The following is a 10115-nucleotide window of genomic DNA, read 5'->3' as shown; positions in this document are numbered from 1 at the left end:
AATTGAAATAATATGGCTCCTGGTTTGCATCGGAAGCTCTTGAAGTCTCCTGAAATTAAGGAAAGACAGACGGACAAACGGACGGACGACAGTGGAAATTTATAAGTCTACAATTTTTTCAAATTGCAGCCCAATAAGAAATAAGAAAGAATATTGCCTATATTGATTAAATAGCCAGAGACATCAGCATATTAAAGCTATGTAGCCTTAATATTCTTGCTATAATTACGCCATTGTAGGAGGGTCCCACTGCAATGGAGCCCGCCATCTTAACTACTTGGCCATCCTGCTGTCTGTTATATAATTTTATGCTTATCTTTTCTGTATTTTTCTGAAATATTCGCTTAGAAAAATGTTTAGAAAAATGCAAAGAACAGAAGGAACCGAAGCAGAATTTTCTGAAATGAGAAGAATATAGATACAGAGCAGACAAGTTCTTTTCGTAGAATCTAATAGTTTATTATTGGAACAATCGAGGATCACGCTTGATTTTTATTTGTACAAAATAGGCCGTGCACACGAAGATTTAGATGTTTATCCTCTACTATTTGAGAAGAATAAAAAGTTAAATGAGATCAAAATATTGATTTTATATTAAATTAGCAATACTTTAACTTATATTGAACGAAAGAGTCGATTTCACTTCGGTCCATAGTTTGAAATTCTAATGTGTCCCTCTTCTTATTCCAACACTACCATCACAAAGAACGAAACTTGCATCACCAAAAGAGCCTTTAGCCCTTCACTAAAAAATAATCATCTTATCCGTAATTAAAGCAATTATTTTTATCATGGGTCGTTAGGCTTTTTGCTTGACACGTTCGGGCTCTTGTTGGCTCCGAGGCATGGTTTGGCATTACCACTTTGCTTCATTATTATACCGTTTCTAAAGCACTCAACTTATACACAATTTATTAACAAAAACAATTATTTACTTGGACATGTGTGAATAGAGAGAAAAATTGTAATTTCGAAACTTGACAACGTTTTTTGCTCGTTCTTTTTCAAGCTTTGGTGATTTACAAATTTCAGTACAAAGAATTTTACCAATCTCCCGAATCCAATTAAAATCGCAAAAATTTAATATTGATTAAATTAAATAATATGTAAAACAAAATTTAAAGAATGAACACCAACTAACAGAGTTCAGTGGATAAACATCACTGAACACTGTTAGTTGGTCACGGGTTTGCACTTTAGTAATGGGCAGGCCGTGCTGAATTTTCTGGGTTTTCTTTACGTGCCTAACATCTAAACTCTATACAGGAGTCAATTTTCAATAAAAAGTCCTCTCGGGGAACTCCTCTGGTAGATCGCTCTTGACAGACGTATTGCTTTGTCTTATTCCATCAATTCCTTATTAAAAAATTATGTTAAAATCAAGAAGAATATCGAATTTTCATATTTTCAAGAACAATCAGAGATTCTAAAACCTCCATTGACCCTGAAGAATTTCAGATGAACAGGTTTGAAAATGATGTTCACCGGATCAAGCTGATTGTGATAATGGAGATGACATCCAAATTCAAATTATTATTAAGACTTCAAAATATAATTCAGAAAATTCAAGGAAAGATCACAAGATAAAAAAAAAACATGCTAATCTTGTTTGAAAATTCAAAATTTTTTTTTGTTTAGATAATTTTTATGGTCTTTGAAAAGAAGAAAAATAATGGAAACAGGCGATAAGCAGAAAATATTTCAAGAAATGTGAGTGAAGAGGCAAGTACTGAAGAAACATTCGAAAATAGTTGCAGACTGAGGGAATATACAGTAGGGAAAGGTGGTGCAAGATGGGGTCATGGGATAAGACAGGGACGTCTGTTTATTTGTGGTTAATGTTCTTTTATCCAGCTGTTATTTGGGGAACTAAATGTCTACCTCAAAAGGGATCATGGAGCAAGAGAACGTCCAAATCGCTCTCTTTGTTTGGAAGTAAGATACGTTTATCATGTTTCAACAATACTTCATCTAATTTTATGCCTGCTAAAAGTTTCTACAGAGTAAGTATCATTGTGAACTTTTACATTACATTTCAGATGAAGATATTATGGTATTCGAAGTAACCTTTAAGACTATAATTGTTTAGTTTTGAAATGAAGTTTACGTGTGTTTGCAGTCAGTATGGAAAGTGTACATTGGGAGCAAGATGGGGTACCCTTCTAGCCCCAGGTTGACCATGAATATGGCCTATGAATCCAGAAGTATTTTCGGAGGCAGACTTTATTGCTGCAGCGAGGACAAACAGGCCCCTTCAGCAAGGGTAGGCCTAACAAGAAACAAAAGACAAATGACACAGAATGCCTCTATTGTGGAAAGTTATACTCCGTATCTGCAGAGAGTTGGGCTAAATGTAGCCGTTGTGACTGTTCTTGTGCCAATATTGAAGAAAACGACATTTTAACCATTTTAATTTGTCCTTCTTGTGTATAAAAATAATATCCCCATCTTACCTCATGGGTGGGGCAAGATGGTGCATTTACATATAATTTTAAAATATTAAATTTTCTTGTTTTTAAAAACGTTTTTCGAAAATTAAATTTTGTATTATATATTACCAAATGTTGCAGTTGCTGAGAATAAAAAAATTATTGTTCTCATTAAAGTGGTTGCCATCTTATGACTTTTCAAACCTTAACGTTCTCATCTTGCCTCGCCTTCCCCTACTTCTTATGACTCCAAACATTCAATCAATGCTTTGTCTAAAATAAACAATGACAATGTCTTCTATTATGTGACTAACAAATGGATATTTTCAGATGAAACAAAAGATAAAGAATAAGATCAGTGGAGAAAAATGTTGAAAGTGCCAACAATTCTGAATTTTTACTTTGGAACTTTCTGATAAATCTTCTATGGATTCGACAAGAGAAAACTGTAATGTCTTAAAAGAAAAAACAGAATTTAAACTAAGCATAAGCGCATCAGTACCCTTATTTTCATACAAGAATGAAACAGCATTGGAAGGTTTATCACAGATAAATAGTGAAAAATTGGAAACTTGAACAAATATATTTCGAAGGAATTCATTTATCAATTCAATGTTAGAATGGTTCAATACCAAGGCGAAAAGAGAGTTTTGTAAAGAGAAACTCACAAATTCCCATCCAATTCGATATTGTAAATGTAAGAAGATCGATCGATCTCGATCTGCGAAACCCAAGTGCGTTATACCCATAGGAGATAGAGCAGAGATACGAAATGAATCGGCCAGAAAATCGAAAATCGACCCGATCCATTGATATAAGTTACAGAAAATCATTTATTGCTTAATTAATTAAAGCAAATAAATAATTTAGTCCAAAGTTTTGCTTGAAATAATGAAGTACTTGAATGAAATTGAAGAAAAATGAAAATATCCGGATGCCAAACGGATCGAAAAGCATTTTAAATTAAATTTCAGCTCAATGATATAGCAAAGATCAAACTGATATCGTGTATCTTCAAATTTTCAATTACAATGCTTAAGATTAATAAACATATTTTCATTTTTGGCAGTAAAAGAGCCTTTTTTTTTTTCCGTATGCGAGTTTGGTCGGGCCCGCAATGGGGTGAAGCGATGACGATGTTCGGGGTCCATCTTATCGAGACCGACCGCCCATGAAAATTTTTCGGGAGTTGCTCTCCCGGATACGATGACGGATGACCCAGAAAAATAAACCGACACCTTAATTACTTGGTCCATCCAGGCGGCATTGGAAAAGATTTAAATTACGAAAAAAGTAATTATTTATAAAAATCTGAAATTACAGCGCTTCACAGGAAAAATATCAAAAAAGAGCAAAAACTTTTTTAACCACTAAAAATTTTTATTATAACTTTTTAATAATAAGAAAAACATTTCATACATAAAAATTAGAAACATTATTAATGTTTACAATTAATAATAATAATAAAAACGTAAATTTAATACAGAATAGGCTTAATTCACTGCCGACGGAACGTAAACAAAATGCAACGCCCTCTATCCGCGTCGTAGAGAAACCGAGCAATAATTTTTATAATTTATTTTTTTATTTTTTATTTTTTATCGGAGCCGTTCTGGTTAACGTCGGAAGAATTATCAAGGTTTATGAATTTTTTCCTTCTTTCTCCAATCTAAAACATAAAAGTAACTTAAAATTAAAGCGAGGATTAAATACGAAGATGTGAAGAAAAGTGAAATTTTTAATTAACCAGGTTAGTGTGTCGCTCGTAGCGTTTATCGGATCGTCTGGATGCTACGGAATCCTACGGGATTGCAAGTCCAACTTTTATTTATTTATTTTTTATATAAGAAAAAATATATATATATATAAATGTATTTATAAAGCTTGGTAGTGAGAAATCTGGTATCGTCAATGGCGCAGTTAAGTATCGAGACGAAGGTCGATGCTAAATTATCCTTTAAAATCCTATTACGAGTACGTAATGAGTCGATTATACTTTTATACGAGAAAGCTCGAGCTTTAATGCATGCTTTTACTTAAAAATATGCTATAAATGGACGTATATGCATTTTAAACTTGCACAACTTTCGATTATATTTTGAATGAAAGCCAATTTTAACTTATTTTCGTATCGTCAACATAATTTTTTTTTCTTTTTTCTTTTTGTTTTTGCTTCGTGTGGGTGCTGCAATTTGCATAAATTTACAATGGATGTGACTACAATTGCAGTGTTGTTTGTGTGCGTTTATTCTGGGTTGTTTCTTGGATTAAATGCATGTAAATTAATGCGTTTCTTAATAATAATGTATTTTTTTTAGGATCTTGTGGGTTCCACCAAACGGGACAGTCGGAGCCGTAGACCTTCGGACAGATATGGCCCGCTTTCGGGAGTTGTGTCGTTCCGTCCCGCTGGGATCGTGGTGTTTAACTATTTAGCCGGCTTTGAGTGGCCCGCTTGACTGTTAGCGGAGTGCTCGATGTTATATAGTTTTAGGGGATGTGTTTTGGGCTTGCCCCACCTGGGCACTAAGGTGCCGGCTGTAGTTTTGCACCAAAGTGCACGACTGTGCGCAGAGTGATGCGGAGTGTGGAAAATAGTATATCGGTATCTGGTAAAAGCCAACCTTTGGAGATGAATGTCTTGTCGGGGATTGCATTTATGGATGTGGTTTTGTTGACTTTTTTGTCTATAACTCTGGGGCGACGAATCTGTCTTTCGGGGTTTGTGTCTTACCGTTTTACAGCCTTCTCTTGTTTTTGCTGCGCTTACTAGATTTTGTTTGGGAATTATTGATATCTGCTTACCTTATCTTTGTTATCTGTTTGTGGAATTAATGCAGTTTGAGTTATCTGTCTTGTGCTATTGAGTTATCTATGCTGTGTCTATAGAGAAGGGCAGAGAGAATAAGTTATATTGTAAATGAGTAACTCTGCTAAGAACTTCTAATCGATGCTGGATTGCTCTCTTGGCATGTGAGGCATGTGCCTAGAGGACCAAAGTATGAAAAAAAAGGCAATTTTACTGTTGCATTTATAGATCTCCGGGCTTTCTAAGTACTTTGGGATACAGAAAGATACTAAGTAATATACTGAAGACTTTCTAAATACTATTTAATGATACAGAATCTGTATTGCTTGCTTGAAATGTGTATCATAATTTATAGATAATTCTGTAGCTATAATTAAACATTATTAGTTTACAGTGTTGTAAAATTATGTAAAGGGATTCCCAATCTTCTGATTCTAGGAGTTCCGGAAGACCTTAATCCACCACTGCTACTAATACATTTATTATTAAGTATATTAATATAATATATATATATAATGCATATACTGTATACACTATTTCAAGCATAATGAATTTACAGTATGTTGCTGCTCCTCTGTGCATAGTGCATAATGATTTAAAAATAACAAAAATCTTTTATAGATCTGGTACATTTTATTAAAAACTACAGATATAAGTATATTTTTTTTGACCTATATAAAACCCATTATCAGGCTTTTTATTTGATAACAACATTTTTAAGTTGTTGAATAATTAGCCAAATTAAAATTCATTTTAAATGTGATATTTTTGTTCAATTGTTATGTATGTTATCAATAATAAACAACTGATTTATTTTGAAATAAATCAGTTGTTTATTATTGATCAGCACTAGTGAGTTTTCAGTGTGTGCTGTTATATTAAAACCACATTAATTATTAATTGCTGATCAGCAAGAATGATAAGTTTTTATATTTCTTCACTCTTCTGGGTATGAATTGCTTCACTTATCATGGATGACTTTCATTTTTATATAATAGTGACTAACAGTTTATGAAAATTTGTGGTTAGTGCAATGCTTTAGATGCAATAGAAAAATATTAACAAGGATTTAGTACTTTTGTCCTAATAAATTAAAATTTTTATTTTATGTACAAAACATAAATATTGATATATAAAAACAAATTTCAGGAAATAGACATTTAGTTAAATAAAATTACTTGATAGAAGAAATTTTTGTAAATCAGTCATTTGTTTATTGATAAATAAAGTATTTCTGAGCCATTTGTGGGGATGAATAAGCTATTTTAGAACAAGATCATGCATTTATTCATTATAGAACATTGAGGGAAGTAAAATACCAATGAAATATAAAAAAATATGTTGCATTTTTCATGAGTTTGAGTTTAATTGGTACTATAGAATGTGAATATTTTATAAATGTTTGATTTATTATAATTATTATTATTAATATTTTGATTATAATGAATGTTGAACAGTTTTAATATTTAATTTTGTTATCCAGTACTAGCATGTTATGCAAGTTGTGATAATGATTGTGTAATCTTAACAATTAGTTATTTTTCTGTTTTCATTACAATAAATAATTTGCATATCAGTTAAAAAAGTAAAATATAATATTAACATTATAGATTATATAATTATTAGTATTAATACTAGATAACAAGGAAGTAAAGTGATAAAATTTCAATTATTTTAATCTGTTAAGTTACTCCATAAAATACAATCCAAGTCAAACTACATTTTTTCTTTTTTTTTTGGAGTGAAAGCTTTTTTAGAAAGCAAGCATCATCAGGAGCAACAAGAGAAATAAAGATTAAGAGATAATGCTAAACAAAACTGTAACATCATTCTTATTGGGACAAGTGTAAATAAATAAAGTGAGGAGGCATTCTTACAACTACTTCATGACACAAGTGGGAAGTTAACAAACACAAGAAACATTATAATAATTATGTCAGCATGAAATATGAGACAGGAGTCATTCCTGAAAGTGTTTGAGTTTTATACTGTATAAAGTTTGTGCTCAGAGAAAAATAGCTGAATTGGATTGTAATCTGTATTTTATTGTGTTTTTAAAAGTTTTATTAATTATATTTATGAGTATTAAGAGCTTTATACTAAAAAAAAAAATAACAATAATACAAAAAATTTATTTTCATTAATAACCCTATAATTTATTTCAAATTTCATTGCAATATAAAACAAACATGAAAAGTCAGTTCTCTTTGTATTACATATACTGTATATGAATATGTTTACAATGATAGTCCTTGTAGATGGCAGGTCATGTAAACCTCAAGGCCTTAAACAAGAATAATAATAAGAGTTACATGTATATAGAAAAGTATCTTACTTATTTGGTCAATGCATAAAAGTTTATGCTTGTGTTTTGTCTTAGAGAACATTATAAAACCATTTTGTTGCCTTTGAATTATAAGCAGGCTTCATTTTATGGGTGTACAAAGTTTAATGCAAGTGATATTATTATTAACCTACATTGTAAATATCTTCAGTTACGTTGGTTTAGTTAATATATAATTGCATTTTCATTTGAGTTATTTTTGGGCACAGAATTTTAATTTGTGGTTTTTAAAGTATTCAGAATTCAAATTTTGTTATGTAAGTACGATCCTTGATTAAACATTTATAAATTTATAGTAAGATCTATTATAGAAATCCTTACAATAGTATCTTCAACAAAAGGCAAAATTCTGATATCTGTTAATGAAAGTAATGACATAAATTTAATTATAATGTTTTAATTATTTTGGATTGTATAAGATACTGTTTCTGTCTTGTCTGTATCTAAAAACTCATTGTGATACTAACGGTCAAAATAAAGATAAATAATGTAGTAGACTTGCTTTATAGTGATACTTGATTTAGTGATTTGCCATGATACAACAACCAATAATGTCACAGCCATTCTCCTGTAAGGTGTTTTTTAAGGGGTAAAACATTAGGAAGTGGTGCATGCTGTTTCTTTTTTGTGATGGATTGTGAAAAGTGGCATTCAAAAAGAACTTTTCATTGTAAGATTTGTTACAATATTTCATTAGAGAAACACAATCGTCAAAGTTTTCATAATGATGTTTTACTGCCAATACTACAACCCTGTAAATGATCAGAATCTCATTAGCTACTTTTTTGTAACACTGAATTGACAAACCTGGGAGAAAAAAACAGACCATCTTCTTGTTAAAATACATCTTAACATTTTTCAGAATCAAAATAACATTTATTATATACTGTGTAAATAAATATAATTTCACTAAAGAATTAAATGGAAAAAATTACAGTATGTAAATAACTAAATATGATGATAAATTGCTGCAGTTTCTACCAAAACATGATGATAGATTCCATAATAATAAAGCTCATGTGCATTTATAGAATCTAACAACTCATTTAATTATTTGTTTTTTCATTTTTCTGATTCAACTGTATTTTAATTATTAGAAATGAAGGACGTCATTTCATAAAGAGTTTTATAACATTATGAGAGCAATTTTGACTAAATTGTGGTAAATGATAGAACACTGAAGTGCCTTTAGTACTAGAATATTAGAATTTTTTACACTGAAAATAGAGTAAACAACGAAAAGAGATTTTCTTTAACTTTTGATTAATGTGGTTAATTAATCTCTCGATCCTCCCGCATATATCAAAATTGCATTAATCAAAATATGGTATTTATGTTAAGTAAAGCCACATAAATTAAAACTTCTGCTGCATATATAAAGGGATTGCTGCAATTAATTTTACACATTAATCAAATCCTGCTTAAGCAAGGGATACTTGTATTTTTGTTTTGAGAATTTTTGAAAAATTTTAATACAGAGGAACCTTGCTTAACAAGCATAATTTATTACAGAATCTTACTCGTAATGCAAAACACTTGTTAAGCAAAACAGTTTTTCCCATATAAATTAATGTAAAACACGATAATATGTTCCATTCCAAAAAAAAAAAAGATTCAAATATTTTATGTACAGTCGACCCCCGTATAAGATCATTGATTATTTCGTTTTATATGAATTCCATGTTGTACAAGTCACTTAAATTTTACAAATACGTGAGCCGTTCACAGCCCGGTACACGTATTTGTAAAATCTAAGTGACTTGTACAACATGGAATTCATATAAAACGGAATAATCAATGATCTTATACGGGGGTCGACTGTATAATGTTCATTCAAAGTAAGTTATACAATATACATTGTTAAGGAGCATGAATCATCTTCATTTTTTCTTCTAGCATGGAATGAACCAACCTGGAATGCAAATTTGATTTGCAGAAAACAAAAAAAAATCAAAATACAATAATTTCTAATATTTAATTATAGCCTTTACATAGCCCAAGAATTTGGCATATTGTTTGGTGTGTTTATTATATAGCATGCGATGGTTGTTGATGTTTATACGTAATATGTGTGATCAAAGTTTGGAAAAATGTTTGATCACAAGTGACACTAAGATGCTAGCGGAACAAGTGCTAAATACAGACTGATGGACATGTGCACAATCTGGGACTTTTCATCTCCTAGTCAATTGTTATGCGAAACATCGTTCGTTAAGTGAGTCATTTTTTTACAAATAAGTAAATAAAAACAAGAATTTATACTGGAATGAATAATATAAATAAAATAAAATAAACCTTTAACTATCCAGCAATAAATAATGTTTAATAAAAACGTTTTCAACCATTTTTAAACGGCCATCTTCAGTTGAACCAATATTAAAAAAGAACACTATTTTTTTTAAATATTGGTTCGACTGAAGATGGCCGTTTAAAAATCGTTGAAAACGTTTTTATTAAACATTATTTATTGCTGGATAGTTAAAGGTTTATTTTATTTTATTTATATTATTCATTCCAGTATAAGTTCTTGTTT

At 30.5% G+C, this 10115-nt stretch overlaps 1 protein-coding gene across 1 annotated transcript in view; it reads left to right on the top strand.

Annotated features, from left to right (window-relative positions):
* Positions 1-3977: 3977 nt before the first annotated feature.
* Positions 3978-10115, top strand: part of LOC111631666 (mitogen-activated protein kinase kinase kinase 5-like) — a 109046-nt gene continuing 102908 nt past the window's right edge. The window contains exon 1 of the mRNA XM_023375964.1: positions 3978-4179. The gene's annotated coding sequence lies outside the window, so the exon portion shown is untranslated. The remainder of the gene's footprint in view (positions 4180-10115) is intronic.

This window comes from Centruroides sculpturatus, unplaced genomic scaffold (genome assembly GCF_000671375.1).
Source record: "Centruroides sculpturatus isolate CEXI.00-Female unplaced genomic scaffold, Cexi_2.0 scaffold595, whole genome shotgun sequence".
NCBI lineage: Eukaryota > Metazoa > Arthropoda > Arachnida > Scorpiones > Buthidae > Centruroides > Centruroides sculpturatus.
The sequence above is the reverse complement of the archived record's forward strand: the minus strand, read 5'-3'. Positions and strand labels throughout refer to the sequence as shown.